Consider the following 26,147-nt stretch of genomic DNA (forward strand, 5'->3'; position numbering starts at 1 on the left):
ATCTTAACCCCAGGTCTTTAGTGATCTAAGGCAGCAATTCTTTCTCAAGGGGAAGGGAACAGACACAGCATATCTGTGTCTCCCGGGCACACATGGCAGGAGAACAGTGGTCGGATGTGCCATGTTCTCACTCTACGGGTCAGAGTGAAGGGATGCTGGCAGAGTGCCATCAGTGAGAGGGGACAGGGAACCATGTGGGATGCACAGGGTTAAAAAGGTTGGAAAGGAACTCGAGAGAATGTGGGGGAAAGTCACTCACACACAGGTGTGGGGGTGTGTCCAAGACATGCCACAGAGCAACCCCCATCCAGGTGTAAAACACCCAGTAGTCCCCCGGCAGGTGCTCTTCCAGGGTCGTGTCTACAAAACCCAGGAGCTCTGCACAGGGATGTGCTCCCTGCCCTACGACCACACAACCCTGAGAAGACAGCCCCTCGGACTGCTGGCTTATAAATGTAACGTGATGCTCTTACATTTTAAAAAGTAAATTGGAGAATAAAAAGTAAATTGGAGAACGTGATCCCATTTCTGTAAGAACAGAATTTAAGAAGATTCTATCTGTGCACGTTTATCTGTTTGGAGACATGGAGAAAGGGCTAAATGAATAAACATCAAACCTTTCACAATGATTAACCCTGGTGGGGGGGGTGAGAGGGAAGATTTGTTCACTTTGAACGTTTTTTTTTTTTTTTTATGAGGCTCCACACCCAGCGTGGAACCCAATGCAGGGCTTGAACTCACTACCCTGAGATCAAGACCTGAGCTGAGATCGAGTCAGACGCTTAACCACGGAGCCACACAGGGGCCCCGACTTTGAACGTTTTTTGAATTGAAATTTTTTTAAACGCAAGTGTTACTTTGGTAATGAAATGATTTTTAAGCGTGCGAAAAAAGAATAAAGGCTGGAGAAATACTGACAGTACACTTCCATCAACAGGTGGTTCCCAAAGCAATTCCTAGAGGCTCTCCACTCGTGTCACTTCGTTTAAAGCAAGCACAGGATAAACGTTTGATTTACGCAGGAAGATACACAGGAAGGATCCAGAGTCAGCAGAAGGGCTTTTAAAATAAAGGTAGGGATCCCTGGGTGCGGCCCTGGGGCCATCCCAAAGAGGGACGTTATTCCTACAACGATTTCCCCCAAGACTTCCAACTGCACTGCTTCCAATTGGCAATTTTAATTTGCCCAGTAAAACCAGGGTAGCTACTAGTCTCCACTGGCCCCAAACAAGAACAGAACTGCTCTGTCCCGACACCTGAGACCCACGGCGGCTGCACCCTTGTTCTGTGCTCAGTGAAGGCCAGGTGAGGAAGGAGCACCTCAGCGGGCAGAGACTGGGGAGGGACAAGAATTTCAACCCTTGGCTCCCCGAGCTCAGCACCTGGCCGCAACGCTATACTGTCCCTTGGCTTAAAGCCAAGACTCTGCAGTTCCACTTTCCAAAAAAAAAAAAAAAAAAAAAGCACTTTGGAGTCAACTGGCCCCAGAGCCCACCTCCACTAAAAACTACCCCTCTGTCTTGTTTAAGGACAAGTCTGTTGAATGGGGAGTAGTCTCTGACGGAGACACATCCAAGGGGACCAGTGACAAATGCACGGGGTGGGGGGTGAGGGGAGGGCACACACTCACCTCCCTTTTAGCTCAAACCCCCTCAGTGTGTCCGACTGACCCCAGAACAGTAAAACCATTGTTTTGACCCAAGACGGGGAAAGAATGAAATTCAGGATGTGGAACAAGGTGACCTATTTATAAAGCCTCCTTTCACCTGAAGATCAAATAAACTCCCTCCCTCCGCCTCCCCACCTCACACATCGGTGGTTGCAAGCCCAGAATTTTGCAAGAGAAGCATGCCCAGGAGCGGTCTGTTATTAGATCAGAATACAACCTCTGCAGCCTGGCTGAGTGGCTGCCCGGCTCTGCCTGCTAATTAGGGTGTCGTGCTCCTGTGAGCCAGGACTCAGAACCCTCTTTGGTGGGGGAGCAGGCGCGGGGTGTCCGCCATGTGAGCCCGGCCACGAAGCCCCTGGCACGGGTGTCACCACCAGCAGGACAAGGCCATGCGGTTACAGTCCCCTGCCCCAACCCATCTGCCCGCTTGAGGAGAGATGCCTGGGAGCACCCAGGACAGCTGTGTGCTTCTCAAACAGGGATATAAAAGTAAGTCTCCCTTAGAACCACCAACAAAAAGTATTGGTCCCTTCTGGAAAGTTCTGACGAGTGATTTTGGAGAGAAAATCCTGCACGGTCCAGAGCTCTAGCCTCTGACCTCAAAAGACCAAGAATGCACCTGCTGTAAACACCTACAGAAGGACCTAAATTACTCACGGCACTTTCAGAAAGGGCGCAGATCAGTTGAACCTTGCCTCTGGGAAATCGGCATTACATTCATACAGAGACTAAAAATTAAAATAAAGAGTCACGACTGCAGCCTGAGGCAAGGTTGTGACGGCAGCAGCCTGTGCTTATTAGTTCGGATGAGAAGCCTTGTTCTTGGAGGGACCTCAGTGACACACAGTGACACATGGGGACCTGACCAAAAGTTTACAGGGAGCTCCAGATGAGCCTACACTGGGGGCTGGGCGTCCATCAAACTGGGCCTGGCTGGTACCCCAGAGACAGGGAGCAGGAGGGCAGGGCAGAGAGCTGCACTCGGCCAGCTCCACAGGGACAGCCCACAGGAGCCCAGGGGAAAGGCCGGGGTACACGGGACTGAGGGGCAGAAACCTGCCACCCCCAGGAGGATCTGGGGGTCTCAGTGGTGAAGCCTACCCTCCCTGACACAAGTGCCCGGAGGAGCCTCTGCAGGAAATAAGGGTTCTCTCAGGAGCCCTGGCATACTTCTAAGATACCAGTTGGCCTGCTCACCCCAGAGCCTGCAGGCCTGGAGCGATACCCCTGCCACCTGCCCCCATCAGGGAGGCCCCAGGAACAGAAGTCTGACCAAGCCCAGGCTTTAGGGCCTGGAAGCCTGAATGGGAGCAGGTGACACTCTGGCCTCCTCCGGTAGGATTTGCCAGCTGGGAAAGGCCTCCTCTGGAGGGGTCCCTTGAGACTCGGTGGGCTGGCTGCCAGAGGAGTTAGAAGGCTGGTCTGCTCATCCTACCCTGAGACCCAGGTGATGCTCTCAAACCTCCTGGGGGCAGAAATGGTGGGGTGGGGGGGAAGCAGCGCTCATCATTTCAATGTGGAGAAGCTAAAGTGCTCAACATGGCATCGGGCACACACAGTAGGTACTTACTACATGCTGCACCCTGCCTTCTCCCGTTCCCTCTTAACACCAGGGGACACGGATAGAATCTTGAATGTCTAGTGCAAAAGAGCACTAAGCCAGGGGATACTAGGCCACTACCAGTTATGGCCTTAATGGGCAGTCCAAGGAGCCCAGTCCCACCCAGGGGGCGTCTTGGGAGTGCCTTGATGTGCAGGCACTGTCCACCACACTGCCCGAAGGAGGTGGGGAGGCAGGAAGCCCCAGGTGGGGATGAACAACTACACAAAACTCCAAATTAAATAATGTGAATTTCTTAGGTCAGGACCAGGGACAGAAAGTCCCAAAACTTTTCTCCAGCAGGAGGTAGAGGCCGTAGGGATGTTCTACGATGATGCTCATGATAGCTATGGTGAACTCACCCTGAGCTATGATGATGCTCAGGGGTGGTTCTCAAAGTGGGGTCCCCGGATCAGGAGGTCAGCATCACCTGCTGGTGAAGCAAATGCTCGGGCCCCACCCGACCCACAGAACAGAAACTCTGTAGGTGGGGCCCAGTGGTCTGCATTCCAATGAGCCCTCTGCATGATTAGGAGGCTGCTGGTTCAAATGAATTATGGCTCAACATTTTGGACTCTTGAATCCATGTGAAATAAGAACTGCCAGGCTCGGATTTACAACACCATTTTTTAAAGAACTACTTGTTTTATCTTGATTTGAAATATTTTAAGTGTCATACATGCTCATAAGAAATCTCAATCCAGAAACGTATAAAGTGTAAATTAAAGTGTCCCCCTCCCACTGGGGGTCAGTTCACTAAGGGGAAAGGATCACACCCACATGCTACTCCCCAGTTGGCTTTTTCCAAGTCATAGTATATTAGCTCCTGTGTCAATTTTATGTGTTAGGAGCCATATGTTATTCCATCATCATAATCTGTCACTTGTCTCTAGAGATGAATGTGTAGGTTGCTTACAGTGATGGTCATGTGTGGGGTTAGGGATTTCTCCTTGGCAGGGTGGCCTGAGACCAGCTTCCTCTCACTAGTTCGTGGCTACCTCTTCTCTCATCACTCTCGAAGTCTTGGACCTCAAGGCCCCACGCTACTGTCCATCTTTAGCAGAAGAAGATTAAATGTCAAAGGAACCTCCAACTGGGCTTCCTGGTCTTGGGACTGGCCATGGTGCCTGGAAGGTGCTCAGATTTCTGCATAGCTAGCTGGAACAACTTCTTAACCCACGATGGCTCATGGACTTCCTCTTCTATGTTGCTGGACCTCCTCCTCCTCTCCTGTCAACCTGGGAAGTTCTGAACACCATCTGGGCTGCCATCTTGACAAGAGGGGCTCAGTGAATCCAAAGGCAGCAAATAAACCAATCCTGAACTTCCGGGCTGGCAGAAGGGTTCAGGTGCCATACCCCCATGGCAGCAGCTTGTCGCAGGGAGGACAAGGAAGGAAGTGGCCTCCCCAAGCTGAGACTTCTTGGGAATATTACACAGCCATCCAAGATGCTGGCTGGAAGGACCACTGTTCAAGGGGCAAGGAGAAAGGTCTGCGATTTCAGATGAAATGAAGATCACCAACTGTATCTGCCCAAAGAGTAAAATCTAGAACATACTATAGAGGCATGCGTGGGAAAAGAGATGACAAGGAAGCCAGAAAACCGAAAATGTGGCTGTGTTTAGTGTGAATTTCCCCTTCTTTCATATTTCCTTACTATTGTTTTATTATCGTTGCAAAAACATACATGGATGAACTCACATGTCTGTCAGTAGATGAACGGGTAAACAAACTGTGGATTACACATACAATGATAGAACATTATTCAGGCATAAAGAAGCATAGAGGATTGACACAGGCTACAACATGGATGGACCTTAAATGAAATACTTGATGCTGGGTAAAAGCAGCCAGACATAATAAAAGATCGCATATGGCATGAGCCCACTGACATGATAAAGCCAGAAGAGTGACTCCATAGAGACACTATGCATGTTGGTGGTTGCCAGGGGCTGGGGAAGGTGGGGAGAAGTGGGAGTGACTGCTAAGGAGTTAGGGCCTCTTGTGGTGGGGGAATAAGAATGTTCTGGAACTAGTCAGAGAGTGGTTGCACAGTACCATGAATGTACTAAATGCCACTGAATTGTACTCTTGAAAACCGTTACGTGAATTTCACCTTGACAAACAAAAAAAGCACAAATGGATGACAGATGCCCACCTGTCCAAAGTGCACACGGCAGGAGGTGGGTGTGGAAGCGGCGAGGAAGGCCAGGAGCCGAGGTCGTCTGGCAGGTGGAAGGAGGCCTGTTTGCCAGGGTTACACACAGGGCCATGGCCAACAACATTCATATGTAGGGAGTAAGGAGCCTTCTAGAGCTGGGCTGCTGCTGCTCAGTGCTCTGCTCCCCACCACCCCCCTCTTTCCTCCAAAAGAAAAAGTGCAGAGCTGTGGTTTGGCAGACCCGCTGCCTGGACACAGCACCTGTAGATCGAGTTTCTCTGGAGGAATCTGGAGTGTGTGCCTGCATCTCTGTGCCTGTACCCAAAATGTGGTGTGGGGAGGGGTGACAACACATGCAGGAGCACCGTGCCCTGAAGATGAGGCTATGGAAGGACCCATGTCACAGTGATCACCGTCTGCGCTCTCCCCCCTTGGGGAGCGAGGTGGGACAAAGAAAGCCTTGCTAGAATTCCCAGGCCCCTGCTTTTGCACAGAGCAAGTCAGCACCCCAAGGCCACTCCAACTTGGCAGAGGTCCTACTTTGCGATACCAGGAAACCATTCTCGCAGCTCGGATCCTGCTCACTCCCTCTGTTGATGACGCTGGTGCCCGCCTGCCAGCTGCGATGCCACACCACAGGGCTTTGGCCCAGGCTGGGACATGGTTTGACTGGACCTGTCACCACATGAAAACCTGTTCTCATGGGTTGAGTTTCTGTGTTCTCGTGAGGATTATTGCTCACAGATCTGGAAAGACCTAAGCCTCTTGGGCAAGGTGCCAACATCTCCCACCGACCCTCTGCGGCTGGACTCACTCATATAAAACATGGAAAGTTGGGCAAAAAACAACCACCCTCAAGGTCTATGTGCATACAGAGGTGTTACAAAATATCCAGGTTGCATACTAACCTGCTAGGCCCTGGGGGGTTGGGGGGCACCAGCTTCCCAAGACCCTTTCCTCGTTTCTTAGTCCCTGAGTACCTCAACTAAGTGGAAAATTCAAAAGTATGGGCTGCACATGGTTGGTGTTTAGGAAAGTAGGAGAGTGCCCCACCTATGCTGCCAGAGAGCATCTTCCCTCGGTGGAAAGTGGTTAAGAATGGGCAAAATCAGCAGGACAGTCACCACAGAAGTGATCCAACCTGAGAGGTGGTCGATACATGTTCAGCTCATGAACACTTGGGAAACAGCCAAATCCAAGTAAGGTGCCTTAAGGTCAGAATTCATTCCAAAAATATTAGGCACCTACAATGTACATAGTAGAAACCATTGCCTTTGTGGAGCTTAGTCTAGTGTGTGGGGGATGGATAGCAATCATTTGAACAACTCATGCAGGCTTCAAGGACAAAGGTTTTTATCTGTTGTGCTCACTGTGGCAGCTCCCATGCCTAGAACAGTGCCTGGGGCAGAGTAGGTGCTCAATAAATAAGTGTCAATGAGTAAATATCTAATGCAGGGTCAAGTAATACAGGTCAAAGAAAAACAAGGCAGAGTAGTGAGAACAGACCAAGGGATGGTAATAGGTGGTAAGGGAAGGTTTCTCTGATACTGTGATATATGGACAGAGATCTGCATGAATGGAGAAAGCATGAGCCTGCTCCAGAGGAAGTGCATTTTGGGCAGAAGGAACAGCTGGTGCAAAGGCCCTGAGGTGGAAGCATGCTTGGTATGTTGAGAGAATAACAGAGGGGCCATATGGCTAGAGCCCAGGGAGGGGAGGCTGTGGAAGGAGGCAGGGTAAGAGCTCTGCAGATGGCAGGCACACAGGCCCTGTGAGCCAGAGTAGGACTCTGGATTCTGTCTTCAGTGTGATGAGAAACCAGCAGAGGGCTTTGAGCAGGCAGGGGGCACAGTCTGACTTCTGCTCTAACAGGATCCTGTTAGGCTGCTGTGTTGAGAAGAGGTTGTTGGCAGCCAGAGTGGAGGCAGGGAGACCAGCTGAAGAGTCAATGCAAGGATGTTGTTTGAACTTGGGAGGGTGGTAGAAGCGGTAGGATCCAGAGCGTAACCAAAACGAATTATAACCCAATAGGTGACATTAGGCCTTGTCTAATGAAAGGGCTTGTTGGAGAAAGGGCTTGTTTAAAAAAGCTAGTGGTGAGTGAGGACACAGACCCAGAGCCTGGGAAGATGGCGGCCTAACCTATGGACCCTCTTGTTACATCTGCCCCGATGGGGACAGCAGATATTGGTTACAAAACAGGAGGGCCATGCAACAGGTTTCCCTGAGCTCTGGTTCTATGCTTCCCATTTGTTACCTTCAGAGGCGAACACAAATCTTTAGCACACCTGACTGTCCTACTCCTTACTGTATGTAAACAAATTACCTCAGGTTTATACCCCAGTCTATGTGAGTTTGTTAGCTCTCTCTAAACTACATCCAAACTGGAAACACTGGGGGGAAAAATCCAGTTCCCGAATCTACAAAATGTGGATGGACCACAATGACCCCAAGGGCCCAGATGGCCCCCTTGGGATCATCATCTGAGTAGCCCCAGTGCCTCCATCCAAGACTTCTTGGAACTGCAACAGGGTCAGTCAAGGGCAACTTGTTTACCAAGTGCCTACAAAGATGGAGAAGACACAAGCAGTCTGGAGTTGGGCCACTTGGGTTTAAGATTCAGCTCCATGAACTGGGAGACCTTGGGCAAGCTCTCGCCCTCCTCTGAGCCTTGCGTCCTCCACTGGAATGACAGGGGCATGACTGCTTGGCACCATGGCTTTGCTCTGAGGACCAAATGAGGAGCCCATAGAGAGCTTGGCACTTAATAAAGACCCAACACTGGCGATGCATTTGTAATTTAGGGGTTTGAGGAGAAGGAGGGAGGGAGGGAGGGAGGGAAGGAGGGAGGGAAGCTGGGAGGGTTTCTTGGGACAGCATCTCTGGTAGCTCTCCAGTGGTGGAATGCAGTCATAGAACAGCCCCAAAGAACAGCCGCCTCGGGGTGTCCATGACTCAGCTCGGTGGCTGCCTCTGGCCATCTCAAGCTCATTAATGCAGGGAGAGGCCTCCTCGGGAAGCCCTCAGGTGCCAATGCCCCAAGGCCAGCAGTGGTTTTGCCTGCCTCTGCCAGACACTCCCTGGTGGCTCCCCAATGCGCCACCCCCCTTGCTGCGCCTGCTCCAGGGCAGGGTGGCAGCTGTGGCTGTCCTGGGCTCTGCTGAGGCCAGCAGCCGGGACACACGACACACACATCTGGAGAAGTTTCTAGGGGAAGCAACTTTGATCTGGGCTGAGTCCATCCTACATATCACATCTGAGAACACAAAAGGAAGAAAGGGGAAGTGGGGAAAAAGGGAAATTGGCCCAATATCCATTGAATGGGCTAGTGGGGCAGGGGGGCAATCAGGCCACAGGGAGGAAGAAGCTTGTCTGAACAACTTGGGAAACGTGAGCCAGCCCAGGATGGGCCATCCAAGCCAAGCCAGGTCCCATGGGGCCCTGGGTCCCCGTGAAGGCTGCAGGTGCACCCCACAAGTGCACACCTCGACCGCTTTCAGAAAGGTACTTCCTCTGCAAGCTGGACTTGCCGTGAAGTACAGGTGGCAGCAGGTTACCTTCACGGGGAGCCGGTGGGAGAGGGGGCAGAGGATGCCCCCCCCCACCAAGGTCACAGCCACAGGGAAGCTCAGACCGTAGACCCAGGTGTGGGGACCCTGTGCTACCGCCCCCTGCTGTGGCTGGGCCCCCCCCCGGGACTGCCTTCCTGGCCAGGCGGTGAGTTGCCACGGCTCCTCTCCCGCCGAACAGCGGCTGTGTCTAGGGCAGTCCCAGGTTTCCGTTCCCATATGGAGAGCGCCTCTTTTCTGCTGAGGCAGCAGGACCTGCCAACAAAACAAGCGGCCAGGACCCACGGTCCTCTAACACAACGCCTTCCCCTGAAGCGTGGTGAATCACCGAGGTTTAATGGTATCGGCAGCTGGGCTGGTGGACGGCATCTGTGTGACGCCGCCCCCCACGGCCTCTCCGCCTCTCCCGCCGGACAGGACGCGCCCCTCTCCTGGCCCCCAACTGGGAAACCAGACACGACCGCGGCCCTGCACGCGGAGCAGTCCGCTCCTTCCCTGAGGACACAGCTGCTTTCGGGGCCAGGGCCAGCCACCCCGCGCCCCGCTTCCGGTTACACCTGCAGCTGGCTGGGAGTGCAGAGTCTCGGGCCCTCCCCAGGTGACCTGCGCCCGGGCGGGGGGCTGAGGGAACGCGGCAGAAGGCAAACGGAGGGCGTCCAGCCTCTCCAGGAAGCAGTCCTGAACGCACCTGGCTCCTAACAAACCAAATCTAGAAGCCGACAAGTCTCACAGAAGTAACGGGGAAGAGTCTGTCACTGCCAGACCCACCAGAGCAGGGGCACCTGAAAGGGGCTGTAGATTCCCTGGCCCACACCTTCTAGAAGCCTCCGGCCACTTGGGGTCTGGGAAGACCCAGGTTTTGGTGACACTGTTCCAGCCCTTCCTCTGCTCACAGTCCGGCAGGGGCTCCCTTCTACCCACCCTCAAGTCCTCAGCTCTCCAAATATCCTCAATCCACCAGCGACCCACGCCAGCCTTGCCACTGCTCTCTGGGAGCCTCACACTTTCCTGCGGCCACACATGTTGCAGTGCCGACCCCCCCCCCTTCACTTCAAACAACCCCACCTGCTGGAATCCAGTCCGCCTGTCTGTCCTGGCACTCTTGGTCACAGAGCCTTCCCGGGTCAGCCTCATGCACATCTCCTGCTCCCGCAAAAACCTCTGCCAGAATCACCTCCAGATCCTGGGTCCTGCCAGAACCTAGAAGGCAGGGCCCCTGTGGCCCCAAGTGACATCCTGGCTGAGGCCCACAACCCTGCCAGAGAGCCGCCCCACACAGCCCGCCAGCAAGTGGCCTCACAGTCTCCAGGACACCTACCGGCAGATCCAGAGTTCTGGAATGTTTGGGGCCAGGGCCTGCGGAAGGCGTTGGGAGAGAAGCCCACGGGCCCTCAAGGCTGGGGGAGCGGAGGAGGCAGCGCCCCCAGCCCTGCCAGCGGCCCGGGTCTGTGGGTCCCCCAGACCTCTCTCGCTGGGGCTGGATCAGCCCTGGCCTGAGTGAGCTCCACCGTCACCAAGGGGAAGCGGCCCTTGGTTACCACCGGCCTGGAGAACACAGAAGGCAAAACAAACAGTGGAGCCGCTCCTCCACTGACTCGCTCCTCGCTGCTGGGAACAATTACAAGGTTATAGGCCAGTTTTTAAAAGCCCTCCAGAAGGGAGGCTGTGGGCCCAATGGGAGGCCACTCTGTAACCCATTCCCTTCCTCCTGCTGCTGCTGCACTGCTGCACCCTCCCCAAGAGCCAGGGAGCCTCCCTCCACCCCAGTCAGGGCAGCCCAGAAAAGCAAGGCCTGAAGTCACAGAGGAAGCGGGGCAGAGGCAGGATCTCAGGCAGACACTATACCCATTTCGAGGTTTCAAAACGACAGATGGGCCCAGCTTGGCAGCGGCTGTGGAGGTAACATCCCCAGACCCCAGCCCAGCCTGCAGGAGCAGCCTCAGGACAGCACTGTCCCCTGAATCCCCTTCCCAGCCCCCTCTGGCAATGACCAGCTCTCCTGTCCCCAAACAACTTGCCATGAAACGAACAGAAACTCACCAGCTTACTGGGCTCCAGCTGGGGCTGGCAGGCAATGGGCCAGGATGGCACCGAGACCATGGCCAGACCCTCAAGGCTATCCTCAGGGGGTACTCCGGGCCCAGTCTGGGCACTGATCCCCATTTGCCTCCTGTCAGAGGAGACCCAGAACTCCAGGCAGTTGGGTCACCCACGGGCAGAGGCACCTCTTGGCTGGGGCCTCAGTTACGTCCCAGGTCCCCAACAGCAGAAATTCACAGGAGGGATATACTAGTGGAAATAGGGTAGGGGGGCAGCCCCGGTGGCTCAGTGGTTTAGCGCCGCCTTCAGCCCAGGGCATGATCCTGGAGACCCAGGATTGAGTCCCACGTCAGGGTTCCTGCATGGAGCCTGCTTCTCCCTCTGCTTGTGTCCCTGTCTCTCATGAATAAATAAATAAAATATTTAAAAAAAAAAAAAAGGAAATAGGGTAGGGGAAGTGCTGAGTGATACTCCTCACCCCAGTCTCAAGGTGTCCCCCAGGTGGTGGGGGAGGGGCCCATGCCCTCCTCCCTCCCTCCCTCCCCCACTGTGGATTTATACCGAGCCTTTAATATCTTCCAGCACGGATTCAAGCCCTGCTTTCTCTCCCTACTTCCACACTGAGAAGGTGGGAGCATCCCTCACTTCCCCCCAGGGGACAGATTGCTAACTCTGGAGAAGGTATGGGGCAGTGGGTCCAAACCCCCAACAAAAGGAAGAGCCATGAGAATACCTGTCTTACCTTTGAAATCACCCCACTCCCACTCCTCCCACCCCACCAGGCACAGGAGTCAGGTTTTCCCCAGTCTTAGTGAAGTCATGCTGGTCTCAGGCTGGAAGACCCCACCCTGGCTTCAGGGGCCTCCTAGGGCACAGATAGAGAAAGAGACAGAGAGATAGGGATAGAGACATAGACAGAGAGACACAGAGAGACACAAGATGAGGCAGGAAAGGAAGCACGGGGAGCAGGAGGCAGGGGCCTGGAGGCCTCAAACCCTCAACAAATGTCCACTTGGGACTCCAACTGGCTAGAGTGTCCCCATCAGGAGGGCAGGGCTGAGGATGGGTGTGGGACCTGCCCACAGAGGGGCTGCTAACCAGGGGAACCTCTCCCATGCGAGGCAGGAGGGTTAGCGCCCATGACCGGAGGGGAGAAGGGTAGCAGAGAGCTGGGATGCACCTCCTCCCACCCCCAGCCTTGCTCTGCTCCTTCCCTGCACAAAGCGGATTTTCTGTTCTCAAACCTGGGAGGTCTTGAAGTTAAAACAAGCTGACAACCTCAGTGACCAGGCAGGCCAGTGGCTCCACGGCCAGGAAGGGAGGGGTCACCTGGCCAGGTGCAAGCTTCCTGTTTGGGGACTGGCTCTGGGGAGAGAGAGGGGACCAGTGGCAGTGGCAGCTCCACCAGGTAGGCCTGGAGGCTTGGGGGCGGTGCCCCCTCTCCTTTTAAAAGGCACCAGTACCTTTGGAGGTGAAGGCCTGGCTCCCCTGAGTATCGGAGCCAAGCTCCCAGTCTCTCTGCCCCACCTGGCCAAGTCTCTGCTTGTCTGAGAGGGACCAGGGGCCAACTTCCGCCCCACCCTGCCCCTGTCACGGAGCTGTTCTCTCGGTGGGGGTGGGGGTGGTGCTGAACTGCGGGGTTAGTCTGAGATCCCCACTCTGACATGCTGGGAATTGAAATGGAGCGTTTCTAGGACAGCCAGACAGAAACTATAGGAAGCTCCTCCCCAGCTCCCTTGAGTTGATACAGTTTCTTCTAGACCTTCAGGTGTGGACTTTGCTCTGAATGGGGGAAGTGAAAGGACCAAGACTCATTGGACTAAGACCCCAGACCCACCTGGGAGCGCCCCTTTCCTCTGTCTCCCTTGAGGACTCCACACTGGGGCAAGGGACCACTGCTGCTTTCCCCAACAGGAGTTCAGCTAGGGAAGAAGTCACTGGGCAGTGTCTTCTGTTTAAAAACCTGTAAACTGGCTTTCTCTTTGTAGTCTCTCTCCTCCCACATTAGAGGAAAAACATAAACCATCAGGAAAAAGTAAAAAGCTTCTTGACACAGCCTTGTTCTTTTCAACTACAATGATCTGTCCAGCAAATGTGATGGTCTGCCTGTCTGGCAAGGCAGAGCCTGGGTGGGGAGACCGAGGCAAACACACCAGAGGTGCCTGGAGCCTTGTGGGAGAGTCACAGCAGAAGCAGGTGTATGACCTGCAGGGCTGCAGAGACAGGTGGGGGGCGAGATGAGCCGAGAGAGGCAGGCAGGAGAGACACTCTGGGCAGAGAACCTGGACAGTGGTGATGGCGTATTTGGGAACCCAAGGGAGGTCAAGTGATTAGAGTGGCAGGAGCATTTATGGCAATAATTAGCGAGCATGAGCGCAAGACAGGGTCTGGAGCAGGATGGCAAGGGCCTTGAATGCCACTATAGGGGGTCAGGACTCAGGCACTCGGACCAGCTGGGGAGGTATCAGATCAGAAAGTTCATCTTGCCCCTGGGCTTCCAGAAAGCACTTTAAATGGAAAGCTAATGAATATCCTCTCTTTCCATGGAGCAGTTACAGTTGCTCTGCTTAATGAAAAGTGCCATGAGGGGCAGTGGCTCCATAAACACAGCAAGTGATGCCCTTTTATTGTCTCCAGGCTTGGGGACCCTGGTAGAGGAGGTGGCCTCTTGTGTGCCTTCCCCCTAAATACTTCTTGCTTTCTTTCTTTTACTTTGGGGGAGGTAGGTTAAGAACCAGGAAGGAAGAAAGAGAATATTTGTTTTAGGTAAACAAAATTTGAAGTGAGTTATCAACCCAAGAAATACTATTTCCAACCAACAGCATGAGTAACAAATATGTAGTCTGCAAGAGGGCTGAGAGAATCAAAGACAATAATAGACGTGAAGAGGCCAACATTTCCCAGCACATAGTGGATCCTTCAACAATACCGGATGTTCACGCAGACCTCACTGTGAGGGGGGCATTTTTGGGGAACTTTGCACTTTTTACATATTGATGCATAATAATTGTTGTTCACATGATATTCAAGTGGTCAAATCTTAACTCCAAAGATCATCCTCTAGCCACTGACCACAGAACCAGAGAACCATTACTTTCTTTTCAAGCACAAAGAGATCTTAAAGACCACCTAATGGGGATGCCTGGGTAGCTCAGCGGTTTAGTGCCTGCCTTCAGCCCAGGGGTGGGATCCTGGAGTTCTGGGATCAAGTCTCACATCGGGCTCCCTGCATGGAGCCTGCTTCTCCTGCCTGTGTCTCTGCCTCTCTCTCTCTCTCTGTCTCTCATGAATAAATAAATAAAATCTTAAAAAAAACAAACCACCATCCAATCAAAATGCTTTTTTTTGGAAAATGGTGCAGCTGCTGAGGTAGGTAGTATGGTGAATCCTCAAAAAAATTTTTAAGACTTTTAAAAAAAAATTACTTATTCATGAGAGACACACAGAGAGACGCAGAGACACAGAGGGAGAAGCAGGCTCCCTGTGGGGACTCTGATCCCAGAACTCTAGGATCACGCTCGGAGCCAAAGGCAGACGCTCAACTGCTGAGCCACCCAGATGTCCCTTGAATCCTCAGAAATTTAAACACAGAATTACCATTAACATATGATCCAGCAACTCCAGTTCTGGGCATATACTCAAAAGAATTGAACGTGGGGTCTGGAACAGATATTTGTATGCCCACGTTCACAGAAGCATTATTCACAGCAGCTAAGAGGTAGAAGCAACCCAAGTGTCTATGGATGAATGCGTGGGTGAGCAAACTGTGGAAGATCCATAGAATGGAATATTATTCAGCCTTAAAAAGGAAGGGCATTCAGACGTGCTATAACACGGATGAACCTTGAGGACATTATGCTCAATGAAATAAGCCAGTCACAAAAAGACAAATACTAGTGATTCCACTTCTATGAGGCACCTGGGGTACTCAGATTCACAGATGGCAAGGGGAATGGTGGGCACCAGGGGCTGCAGAAAGGGAAGGGGAGTTAGTGTTTCATGGGGACACAGTTTCAGTCTGGGAAGACGAAGATGAGAGAGTTCTGTGGGTGGATGGTGGTGAGGGCTGCACAGCAGTGTGAATGTGCTTGACACCACCAAACTGTACACTTAAAAGGGGTAAAAACGATAAATTTTATGTATATTTTATGTAAGAAATGCTTTATTTTAGGGGCGCTTGGTAGCTCACTTGGTTAAGCGTCACACTCTTGATTTCGGTTCAGGTCATGATCTGGGGGTCATTGGATTGAGCCCTGCTTTGGGCTCCGAGCTTGGTGCAGAGTCTGCTTGGGGTTCTCTCTCTCCCTCTCCCTCTATTCCTCCCCTCTGTGAATGTGCTCAGTTGCTCGCTCTCTCTAAAATAAATCTTTTAAAAAAAATGTTTTGTTTTATTGAAAATAAGGAAGAAAAACCTGAGGCATAGAAAAATTAAGTGAGGAAAAAGGGGTCCCCTCTACCCTGAGCTACCAGAACAAATGCTGAACAAAGGGATGTGGCCAGCCATCCCTGGCTGTGGCCCCTCATCCCCACCACCTCAGCCAACTGTGGCCAAGGTTGTCCACACATGGAGCTGTTTTCCAAGGAGCCAAACTAGAGGGGGAAATCGGTCCAAGCAGAGATAGAATGTCACCATTTCTTTGGCTAACGGGCTCCTGAGACTTTTTTGCCAACCTCCCTTCTTCTCAGAATAAGGAAAAGAAAGGCCTGAATACTGACAGGCTGCTTCCAGGCCCAGTCTGGGGGGGTGGGGGGGTGGGCGGTGGGGGTGTTCCCCCACTATTTCACACTGGGGGTGCCTCACAAACCCAATGGGGAGGCAGGACCAGCAAGAGATATAAGTGGGCTTGGAGAAGAAGAAGATAATTTCTGGAAGGCCGAGCCCAAAATGGCTAAGAAGCTGGGATAGGTTGCTGTCCAGGAAATGACTCATGTCTCCCCTGGTCCCTTGGGGCTGCTCTGGGAACAGACGCTGCAACAAGGAGACAAAGGTTCTCGAGGTTCTCACAGAAAGGCGGCTTCTGGCTGATTCCACCAGGGACTAGAGACCTGAGAGACACCTGGGCTGGTGGGCACCCTGCACGGCCCACGAGGGAGGCTCAGTGCCGGCTCTGGGCTGACGAGTGCGGAAATGGAGCTGGAGGGCCACCAGCCCAGGGTGTGCCATGGACTCGTTGCCCGCTCCTGCCACCACCCACACTTCCTGTGGCCTCTGTCACCCTCCACACGCTCAGGCTGCTGAGCCTAACAAGCTGTCGTGGGGCCCCAGGCACTTCAGGGGAAAGTGTTCTTCTAAAGTCATGACCTCCTCATCAATAAATCGAACAGCCTAAAACAGCATCTTCTCCATCTCTCAGCCGTGTGAAAATACGGACCGTGTCCTTGACCTTGAAACATTGGTTTCGCGCTGGGCGAGGCTCCCACCCCGGCTCCTCTGCCAGCTCTTCCTCCTGCTCCTTAGACACAGATGCTCTGGACAGTCCCTCCCTCCCAGGGGTCCTCTGCTCTCCTGGCTCTAGGGAGCATCCCCCTTGACCTTGACACATCCAGCAGATAGCATCTCTCTAATGGCAACCCTGCCCCCACCCACAGTTCCCCCTACCCCACCCCGACTCAAGGCCTCTATATCTTTGCCAATTTCTCTCCTCATCCTCCCATCCTCCCAGATTCAAACCCCTTACTTCCCCGTACTCTTCTTCTTGGCTTCCCACATTAGCACCAAATGGTATAAACTCCTTGCCCCCGTAATTGCTCCAATCTGTCCCCACTCTCATGTTTAAGTCACCGTCACTGGCAAGGAGACCGCAAGAGTCCCCAGACTGGCCTCTCTGCCCACAGCGTCTCTTCGACCCAGCCCACACAACCAATCTTCCCGAAACGCTCTCATGTAGATGGCTTCCTTCATTTTGAAAATGTCTAATTCAAAAATGTATAAAAGGGATGTGTATTTTCAACACCTAAAATGAACAGTTGTCAACGGTTTGTCACATGCGCTTCTGGTCCTTTTCCTGCGCAACGGTCAAATGGCCAGAGGATGTGAATAGGCAATTTGGGGAAAAAGTAAATGCAAATGGTGAATAAACATGTATGGAAAGATGCCAGACTTCCCTGGTACACAGAGACCCACAGAACTGAAGTGATAGAGTTATCCGTTTTACCCCCAGGTTTTTAAATAGTCAATTTAGAGATCTTGCTGGTGGGGAGGGAGGAGCTGGCACCCACGCGGCCAGTATGGTCTGAATGCATGCAGCTTTGGGGAAACAAAATCGAAACAGAAATCATCCCAGCAATTGCATTCCTGGGGCCTGGGCCCACAAGGATAAAAGTGGCCGTAGTAAGGATGTCTGCATAGGGTATATATTACGGAGACACTGCCATTGTCTGCTGCTCAAAATTAAGTGTATTGTCATGGATGGAAGAGTCATCAAGTGGATAGCTCTGGCACATCTGTACCATGAACCAGTACACAGCAATTTCAAAAATAAGGTTTACCTTATGACCCAGCAATTGCACTACTAGGCATTTATCCAAAGGATACAAACGTAGTGATTCGAAGAGGCACCTGCACCCCCGTGTTTATAGCAGCAATGTCCACAATAGGTCAACTATTGAAAGAGCCCAAATGCCCTTCCACAGATGAATGGATAAAGAATAAGTCACACACACACACACACAATGGAATATTACTCAGCCATCAAAAAAAGAATCTTACCATTTGCAATGACGTGGATAGAACCAGAAGGTATGATGCTCAGTGAAATAAGTTAGTCAGAGAAAGTAAATTATCATATGATTTCACTCATGTGGAATTTAAGAAACAAATGAACATAAGGGAAGGGAAGGAAAAATAAAATAAGATGAAAATAGGGAGACAAACCATAAGAGACAGTTAACTCTAAGAAACAAACAGGGTTGCTACAGGGGAGTGGAGTGGAGGGGATGGGCATTACAGACGGCACGTGACAGAATGAGCATTGGGTGTGATACACAACTGATGAATCACTGAACTCTACCCCTGAAACTAATGATATACTATATGTTAACTAAATTGAATTTAAATTAAAAAAAATTAAGATTAAAAAATGAGGTAGAACCACACCAGTGAATCTGGAGACATTTCCACATGTGTTCAGAGAGAAGAGTCATGGGGACCACGAAAGGTGAGCCTGTTTTAATAGAATAATGCTGTCCCCAAAGATATATGCATATATATCACTGGGCAGGCAGGGCGGTATGGAGCTAGGTACTTGGGGTGTATCAACCTCCAGTAAGAGATTTATGTCAAAGTAAAAACAACTAGAAGATAACATGTTGGAAAGGACGCAGAGAATTGGAACCCCTGTACGGTCTTGGCGGGGACGTAACATGATGTAGGTGTTGCAGAAACAGTACGGTGGTTCCTCAAAAAAACTAGAAGTAGATTTACTGTAGGGCCCAGCACCTCCACTTCTGGTTATATGCCCAGGATTGCCAGCAGAGACTCAAGCAGGTATCTATACACCTGTGTTAATGGCAGCATTGTTTGCAGCAGCCAAAAAGCAGAAGAAACCATTGATAGGTGAATGGATAAGCAAGATGCGGGGCACCCACTCAACGGAGTACTACTCAGCCTTAAAAAGGAAGGAAATCCTGTCACACGCTGTAATGCATATGGCCCCGGGGGACATTATGCTAAGTGAAATAAACTAGTCCTAAAAAAGACAAATTCTGTATGATTTCCCTTACCTGAGGTTCCTAGAGGAGTCAGATGCTTAGGGATAAAAAGTAGAGTGGCAGTTGGGTGGGGGCAATGGGGATAACAAAGTATATTTACTATGATGAAAAAACAAATTTTAAAAATGACTTTTAAAAAAACTGTTCTATACAAAAAATTAATAGTAATAATAATAATAATAATAATAATAATAAAGGTATCGACAGGCACGTAGAAGCGCAGAAGGGGAGATTGCTGTCATTGGGTGTTAGGGGAGCGGGCTGTCACCCACTCCATGACCAAAGGACAAACTTCCAACCTGAGCACAAGGTATTCTCGAAGAACCTAGTGGTATGCTGGAAAGCAGCAGAGGCCCGTGGACGGGCATGGCCAGCCCAAGGTGACCTCACAGGACTGAGACAGGGTCCATCTTGACCTCACTCTTCTCCTTTTCTCTGATCCCAGCCGGAAGCCAGAGGGAAAAGGAGTCCCTCGACATGGTCCACTGGTCCAGCCCCCAGGACTGGGGTCAACATGGGGCGTGGCAGGGAATGATCTGGGAGGGTGTGGAAGCCCCAGCATAAGCCCCAAGATTGTTTTTTCTTTTTTCTTTTTTTTTTTTAAAGATTTTATTTATTTATTTATTCATGATAGTCACAGAGAGAGAGAGAGAGAGGCAGAGACACAGGCAGAGGGAGAAGCAGGCTCCATGCAGGGAGCCCGACGTGGGATTCGATCCTGGGTCCCCAGGATCGTGCCCTGGGCCAAAGGCAGGCACCAAACCGCTGCGCCACCCAGGGATCCAAGATTGTTTTTTCTAAGCAAAGTACAATGCAGTATAATACAGGTGTCACCGTTTCAGTGAGAAAGAGAAGTAGAGTATATTATAGGCAAGGTTACATACACACAGCAGATCTGTATGGACCCCCCTCCGCAAGAAAATGACTATATTTGACATTCTATGGAGGGTACCAGGGTATCTGGGGAACAGGAGTTGATGGGAGGGGTAGACTTTTCACTATCTACTGTATTATGCCTTTTGAATTTTGAACCCTACAAATGGCTCCAAATATTAAAATTTTTGTTCACATTAAAATTTAGAAATAGGGGCACCTGGGTGGCTCAGTCGGTTAACTGTCCGACTCTTGATTTCAGCTCGGATCATGATATCATGGGTCATGAGAAGGAGCTTTGTATTGGGCTCCATGCTTGGCCAGCAGCCTGCTTGAAGAATCTCTCCCTCACCTCCTCCTCCCCTGGTCTCCCCTCAAATAAATAAATAAAGCTTTTAAAAACTCAGAAATAAAATTGCATTTTTAAAAGAAAAAAAAGAAATTAGAATGGTGGGTACCAGAGTTTGCAGGGGGCGGGTAGAGTATAAGGGATACCGAGTTGTTGTTTTTTGGGGACAAATTTTCAGTTTTACAAGATGAAGAGTTCTAGAGATGGATGTTGGCAGTGGTTGTAAAACCCCGTAAACATGGTTAATGCTACAGAACTATACACCTAAAAATGGTTAAGACATGCTATGGACTTTCAGTGTGCATCCCCAGAAACGCATATGTTGAAATCCTAACCCCTAATGTGATCATATGAGGAGATCAGGCCTTTGGGAGGTGCTGAGGTGAAGAGGATGGTGAATGGGGTTAGTGCCCTTATAAAAAGAAACCCCAAAGAGATGATCGTTCTCCCTGCCGCATGAGTATACAATAAAACAACTGTGTACCAGCCAGGAAGAGGGTCTCACCACAAACCACACCTGCCGGCACCCTGATCTTGGATGTCCAGACTCCAGAACTCTGAGACGTACATGTTTGTTGGTTAAGTCCCCTGCCTGCGGTATTCTCTTGTAGCAAGCCAAGAGGATGAAGACAGATGGTAAATTTTATTTTTTAAAAAAATATTTTATTTATTTATTCATGAGAGACATGGGCGGGGGGTGGGGGGGACAGAGACACAGGCAGAGGGAGAAGCAGGCTCCATGTAGGGAGCCTGATGTGGGACTCGATCCCGGATCTCCAGGATCACACCCTGGGCTGAAGGCAGGGCTAAACTGCTGGGCCATCGGGGCTGCCTATAGATGGTAAATTTTATTATGTGTACTTCACCACAACGTGAAAAAAAGGATGGAAAGACATGCTCCAGGTTAACATCAGTTTGGGATGGGAAATGAGAGAGACAAAAGGGAACGGGTTGTAGGCAGACACGAAATAGTCTCCCAAACGTGTCCGCCTGAAGATACGAATGTGTGTGGTCAGGCATCAGAAGGCTAATGTGGGGACCTCAGGATCAGGCGATTTGTACTTCTGTATATTTACATATCCCATATCCCTCAGCCTTCACGGTGAGTGCACATCGTAATCAGGAACAATAAAGTTATTTTTGCCAAGGAAAAAAATGACATACAGAAAAGCACAAGTGTTGATAGCACCAAACTCCATATTTTTTTCGTGCAGAATTGACAGCCGTAAGCAATGCTGCTTCAGATCGAGTCGTGTCTCCTGGGAGCGTCTTGTGAAAAAATCCCCAGCAATATGTGCATGCCATCCCCTTGGAACATGCATGATGTTCATCAGGATGTTCTTGCTCTAAAGCCCAAGGTGGCTCCGTCCTGCCGGTAGGACCAAGTCCAAACTTCTGACCTGGGCACCAAAGGCTATTCCCACACTCACCTCAGCTCACTTTGTCACAGAAAGGCTCGCTCCACCGCTTCGCTTGCTCTGACCAGCTACTCCCACCCCCGCCCCTCCATTAGACTCACACACCTGCCCATGTCAGGTCGCCCCACTCATCTGTCACTACAGAACCAGGAGACCCTCCGGAATCCCCTGGAAGTTGCACATCACCTTGAACAACCAGCTAACTAACCAATCAACCAACCAACCAAGTACAAAGGTGCCGTCTCTTTCCTCTCCATATATTGTTTGCCTGTGAATCAACCTTGGTGTCTGCCCCACCCTAACTGAGACTCCTAGCAATTGTTCAACAATCATGGGTGAGAAAGGACGCCCCGAATGCTTAGAACAGTGGTACGAGACCCACGCAGACCGTCTGGTTTCTCTTTCTCAGCACAAACGTGTGGCCATCGGCTGGTGTGCCACTCTGAACCAGTCTGTCACTCAGGGCAACCGTCCCCCCTAGACTCTGGGAATCAGTCTCGGAACAGGCTCCGAAGCTTTATACCATCAAAGTTTTGAGAATAAAACATCTGTAGAGTGGCACTACCCACAGAACAGGGGGTTCTGACCCTCCCACTGAACCCATCCACACCCAAGCTCACTGTCATTCCTGCTGCTTGTCCAAGGTCTCCCGGACTCCGGCACTGCCTTCTAGTCGGCTGCCAGGCTCACCTCCCAGAACACTCTCCATCCCAGTGCTTTGTGCCCTCCTCATACATCCCACCCACTGCCCCGCAGCACCTTACCTGAACACTCCATCATTCCCTCTCCACAAAGTCATTTCCCTCCTGCCCTGGCGTGAAGTCCTTGGCCCCGGGCGCATGCATGCCCTCCATCCACTCAGGATTTCACCTTTGCCTCCCTCTTTAGCTGTGTCTCCCCATCCACGAACCCCTCAATTGGGGGCACCAGACCCTTATGCGGAATAGAACCACCTGTGAATGTTCTTATACCTTCAGGACTCTTCAAGCTTCCTGCTGGATGCCTCGTGCTCCTGCCCTACGGCCCCTGGGGATTCTCATCTACTCTGTTAGAGCTCCAGCAAAACTTCCTACCACTGATCAGAGATCCCAGGAAATGCAGAGTCCACACTTAGTAGCTTAACTAAGCCAGAGCAGCAGTTCTCAAGTGGGGTGATTTTTACCTGCCTCCCACCCAGGGGACATTTGGCCATGTCTGCGGACCTTTTCGGGGGCTACACAAGGGATGGGAGGTGCCACTGGTACCCCAAATAACCTCCAGGGCAGATAATCCCACATCAAAAAATTATCCTGCCTGTAATGTCAACAGTGCCCCAGTTGAAAACACAGAGATGAACGGATGCAGTGCACCCCTGGACAAAACTCTCTTCATGTCGCCGTGGCCAGAAGCACAACCCAGGACTCCCGCATCTGTGACTCTGTATCAGGGCAAGGAGGTGGCGCCTCCACTCCACAGCTCTCCCGAGCCAGGAGGGAAGTAGCTGACTAGAAACTCCAACCCGACACCATTTCCAGGTCTCTGTGTCACCCTGAGCAAGACATTCGACCACCATGGGCCTTAGGTATCCCCAGCTGTAAAATAAAGTGTCGAAGCAGACTGGCTCTTCTGCAAATGGGGCTAGACAGATTCTTAAAGCACTGGAAAACTTGTTTCTGAGTAAGGGGAGATATGCTATGCCCTCCTGGAGTCACAAAACCCATTAGCCTCTTCAAGGCTCGGAAAAAATCCTACAGGACAGACACTAGCAGGTGCTGTTCAACTCTGGTGCTTCCACACCCGAGGTAAGGGGATAGTCTTCGCGCAGACACCTGCCCACAATGCCGCAAGCTGCAAGGGACTCCAGTTTTCAGGGCCTCTGAATCTTCCAGCACTGCTGTTTTGTGATTCTCTGATGAGTAGGGGCCCTGCCTCCTTTCACTGCCATGACACTCCGGCTCTAAAGGAGTTGGGTGCAAAAGTGTGCTGGAGTTGGGGGTGCTCTGCTGTGTTATGGAAAGGGACATTTTACATGCTCCGCCTCTGCAAACTCCCTGCAGAATCCACCATACTCCTCGAATCCCAAAGCATATCTCTCTGGAGCACTCATTTGTGAATGCAAGATCAGGGGCTCGCTTTTTACTGGGTGATTGCAGCTGGTTCTGAGCCATGTCGGGCCCCATCCCCTTAGTTCAGACCAGGGTTTGGCAAATGACGACCCATGGGCCAGTCTCAACCACTGTCAGTTTTTGTAAATAAAGTTTTATCGGCACACAGCCATGCCCTTGTATTGATATAACCACCTCTGGCTACTTTTCTCCTCACTATGCATAGCTGTGATGGAGAGATCACACGGTCCATAAGCCTAATTACTTACTATCTGGTTCTTAGAGTTTGATGACCCTTGGTCCAGACCTTAGGAAATGGTGTCTGCCATGGAAGAAACGGGCCAAACCTCTCCCCAAAACTCCTCCAAGAGCCTGTTCCACCAGACCCAGGCCCCCACATCCACACGCAGGGCGATGACACACGATGCCCAAGCACAAAGCAGCGCCAGGATGCTGCTGCCTGCCACACCACACCTGCCCACGCCCTCCTTCGCCAGGCACCTGCTCTGCCTTCCCAGGTGCACTTCCCCACCGCAGCCTTCCCTGGAACCCCCAGGGACGCCCCCTCCCTTCACAAGCCAGAACCCATTCACAGTACAGTGTACCAGCTTTTTTTCGGTTATGTACCGGGTTAGCAAACGTTTAAGTATATATCTCCTAAAAGAGATATTATGCGTACCTTATGCTCCTGTGTTTCTGTATTGATAGACGACACACATTATGAAACACACATTAAAAAAAAAAAAAGAAATTAGACAGGAAGAGGTTAAAAAAAAATCAAGCTATGAATTTCTTCCCCTGCCTTGGCAGACCATCTTAGGAGAGGCGTTCTGGAGGCTGCGGGTTCCCAGCGTCACCCAGCACCTGCAGGTGCTCAGGCCTTTCAGGTGGGGGCTGTGCTTCTTCCTCAACAAAGGGCAGCAGCTTCACCAACGGATGCACAATCATCCTGCTGCCCACCCAGCCCTGAGCACCTGTCCCAGAGGACCCTTGGGTTGAAGGAGGCTCAGGCTCTTGGGACCCAGGAGCCACCAGGCTGCAGGCAGGAAGGGAAGGATTAGGGACCCCCCCCCTAGAAGGCGCCAGCTCCTCCCTCAGCAGCAAGCACTGTGGCACATCCAGGGGGATTTTTGTGTTTTGACTCAGAGGCAATGGTCTTTCAAATTAAGCCAACGCAGACCAAACTGCAGTAATGAGGAAAGCCCCTTGGACACAGCAGGCTTGGAGTTCACGCTTGTGCCAGGCCGGGGAGGGAAGATGGCTGGTGAGGGGGTAGAGAGCAGCCTGTGGCTCCCTCCTGGGAGGGGCTGCCTCTGGCACAGTAGCTTCAATGGGTTCTCAGACCTACCCCCCAGTTCCCACCTGGGCCTCCAGCAGCCCTCGCTCCCGTCTTCCCAGGCCAGTCCACCCACCAGGAAAACACTGGGCCCCAGGCAGTGACCCCAGGGAAGCTGAGGTCCCATCACTCCCCTTCTCAGCCTTAGCCACTGCTCGAGGTGCGGTTTGGGGAGTCCACTCAGACACCACCCACTGACCCTCTATGGACACTTCAGAGGGCCTCAGGGGCTTCCACAGGGTCATCTGGCGGTCCCCATGGCACAGGCTCAGAAAAGTGACCTGAGCAGCCCTTGGGGAGTGCTGGGACCAAACTGAGGTCTTCCTCAACTCTCTCGAGGGTGATGCCTCGTTCCCCAGGAAATCTCATGAGTGCCAATGGCCCCGCAGACCAAAGGCAGGGAAGGCCAAACCCACACGGACAACCTTCCGTGTGACCTCTCCAATGTCAGGGGGCAGCCCAGCCACACTCCAGGGGACAGACAGAATGTACTCTGACCTCATGGACCCCAGACCCCCTGTAGCATCTTCTTTCTCCTGGCAAGTCCGGGCAGACGCAGGGACACACATACATCTTCCCTCGAGTTTTATGATGGAAAAAATTCAACCGCAGGGAGCTTAGTGCCAGCCCAGGAAGCAGGGCCACCCAAGTGAAAAGGCGGCCTGGCCTCACTGGGCAACTGGCTGCTTTTCGAGAAACACACCCTGCTCATCCACCACAAACATCAGCCTACAGCTCCCTGGTAAGAGGAGGGCTGCGAGCATGCAGGGCAAAGCTGAGGACGAGCTTCCGCTCTGCCGCCTGAATTGGTCCAGACGGCCTCCCAGGGAGAGAGCATGAGATCAAGTGCGAGCCCCAGCCATCAAGGAGGCAGGAGCAGGGACCTGGCCTCCTCTGTTCCAGGCCAAGCACCAAGCATGGGGCCAGCTCCTGACTGCGCCCCGCCCCCACCCCAAGCAGGCCACCAGGGTGGCCCAGGGCCTCACTCATCTTACGGTGCTGCTTCCCTGCTTGGAACCATCTGGTGGCATCTGTGAAACAGACAGGTCATCGGAGGTAGTTTACTGAGCGACCACAATGTACCAGGCACAGGGCCACCGCAAAAACAATGGTCAAACTCTCACATACAAGAGCGTTTCATGACCTGGTTCTGACTACCCTTCTGGCCTCATTCCCCACCCCTTCCCTGCTGCCAGCCCCGCCCGCCAAACAAACACAACCACCCGCTGAAAAACAAGCATGGTGTCCCTAACAAGTAGGGGTGACGGTGAGGGTCTGACTTCTCGGTCCACACCCAGTTTCTTGTTCTGGTGATGCATCTCAATCCTGTCTAGGAG

General features: G+C 51.9%; 1 protein-coding gene across 4 annotated transcripts in view; it reads right to left on the minus strand.

Annotated features, from left to right (window-relative positions):
- The window catches only part of SPSB1 (splA/ryanodine receptor domain and SOCS box containing 1), a 69,624-nt gene that overhangs the window by 18,187 nt on the left and 25,290 nt on the right, over positions 1-26,147 (minus strand). The window contains exon 1 of one of the 4 annotated variants that reach the window (XM_055306367.1): positions 10,319-10,455. The exons of the other annotated variants lie outside the window; for them this stretch is intronic. The gene's annotated coding sequence lies outside the window, so the exon portion shown is untranslated. Of the gene's footprint in view, positions 1-10,318; positions 10,456-26,147 lie in introns of those variants that run through there. 4 annotated transcript variants of the gene reach the window in all.

This window comes from Nyctereutes procyonoides, unplaced genomic scaffold (assembly GCF_905146905.1).
Source record: "Nyctereutes procyonoides isolate TBG_1078 unplaced genomic scaffold, NYPRO_anot_genome, whole genome shotgun sequence".
NCBI classification, from domain to species: Eukaryota; Metazoa; Chordata; class Mammalia; order Carnivora; family Canidae; genus Nyctereutes; species Nyctereutes procyonoides.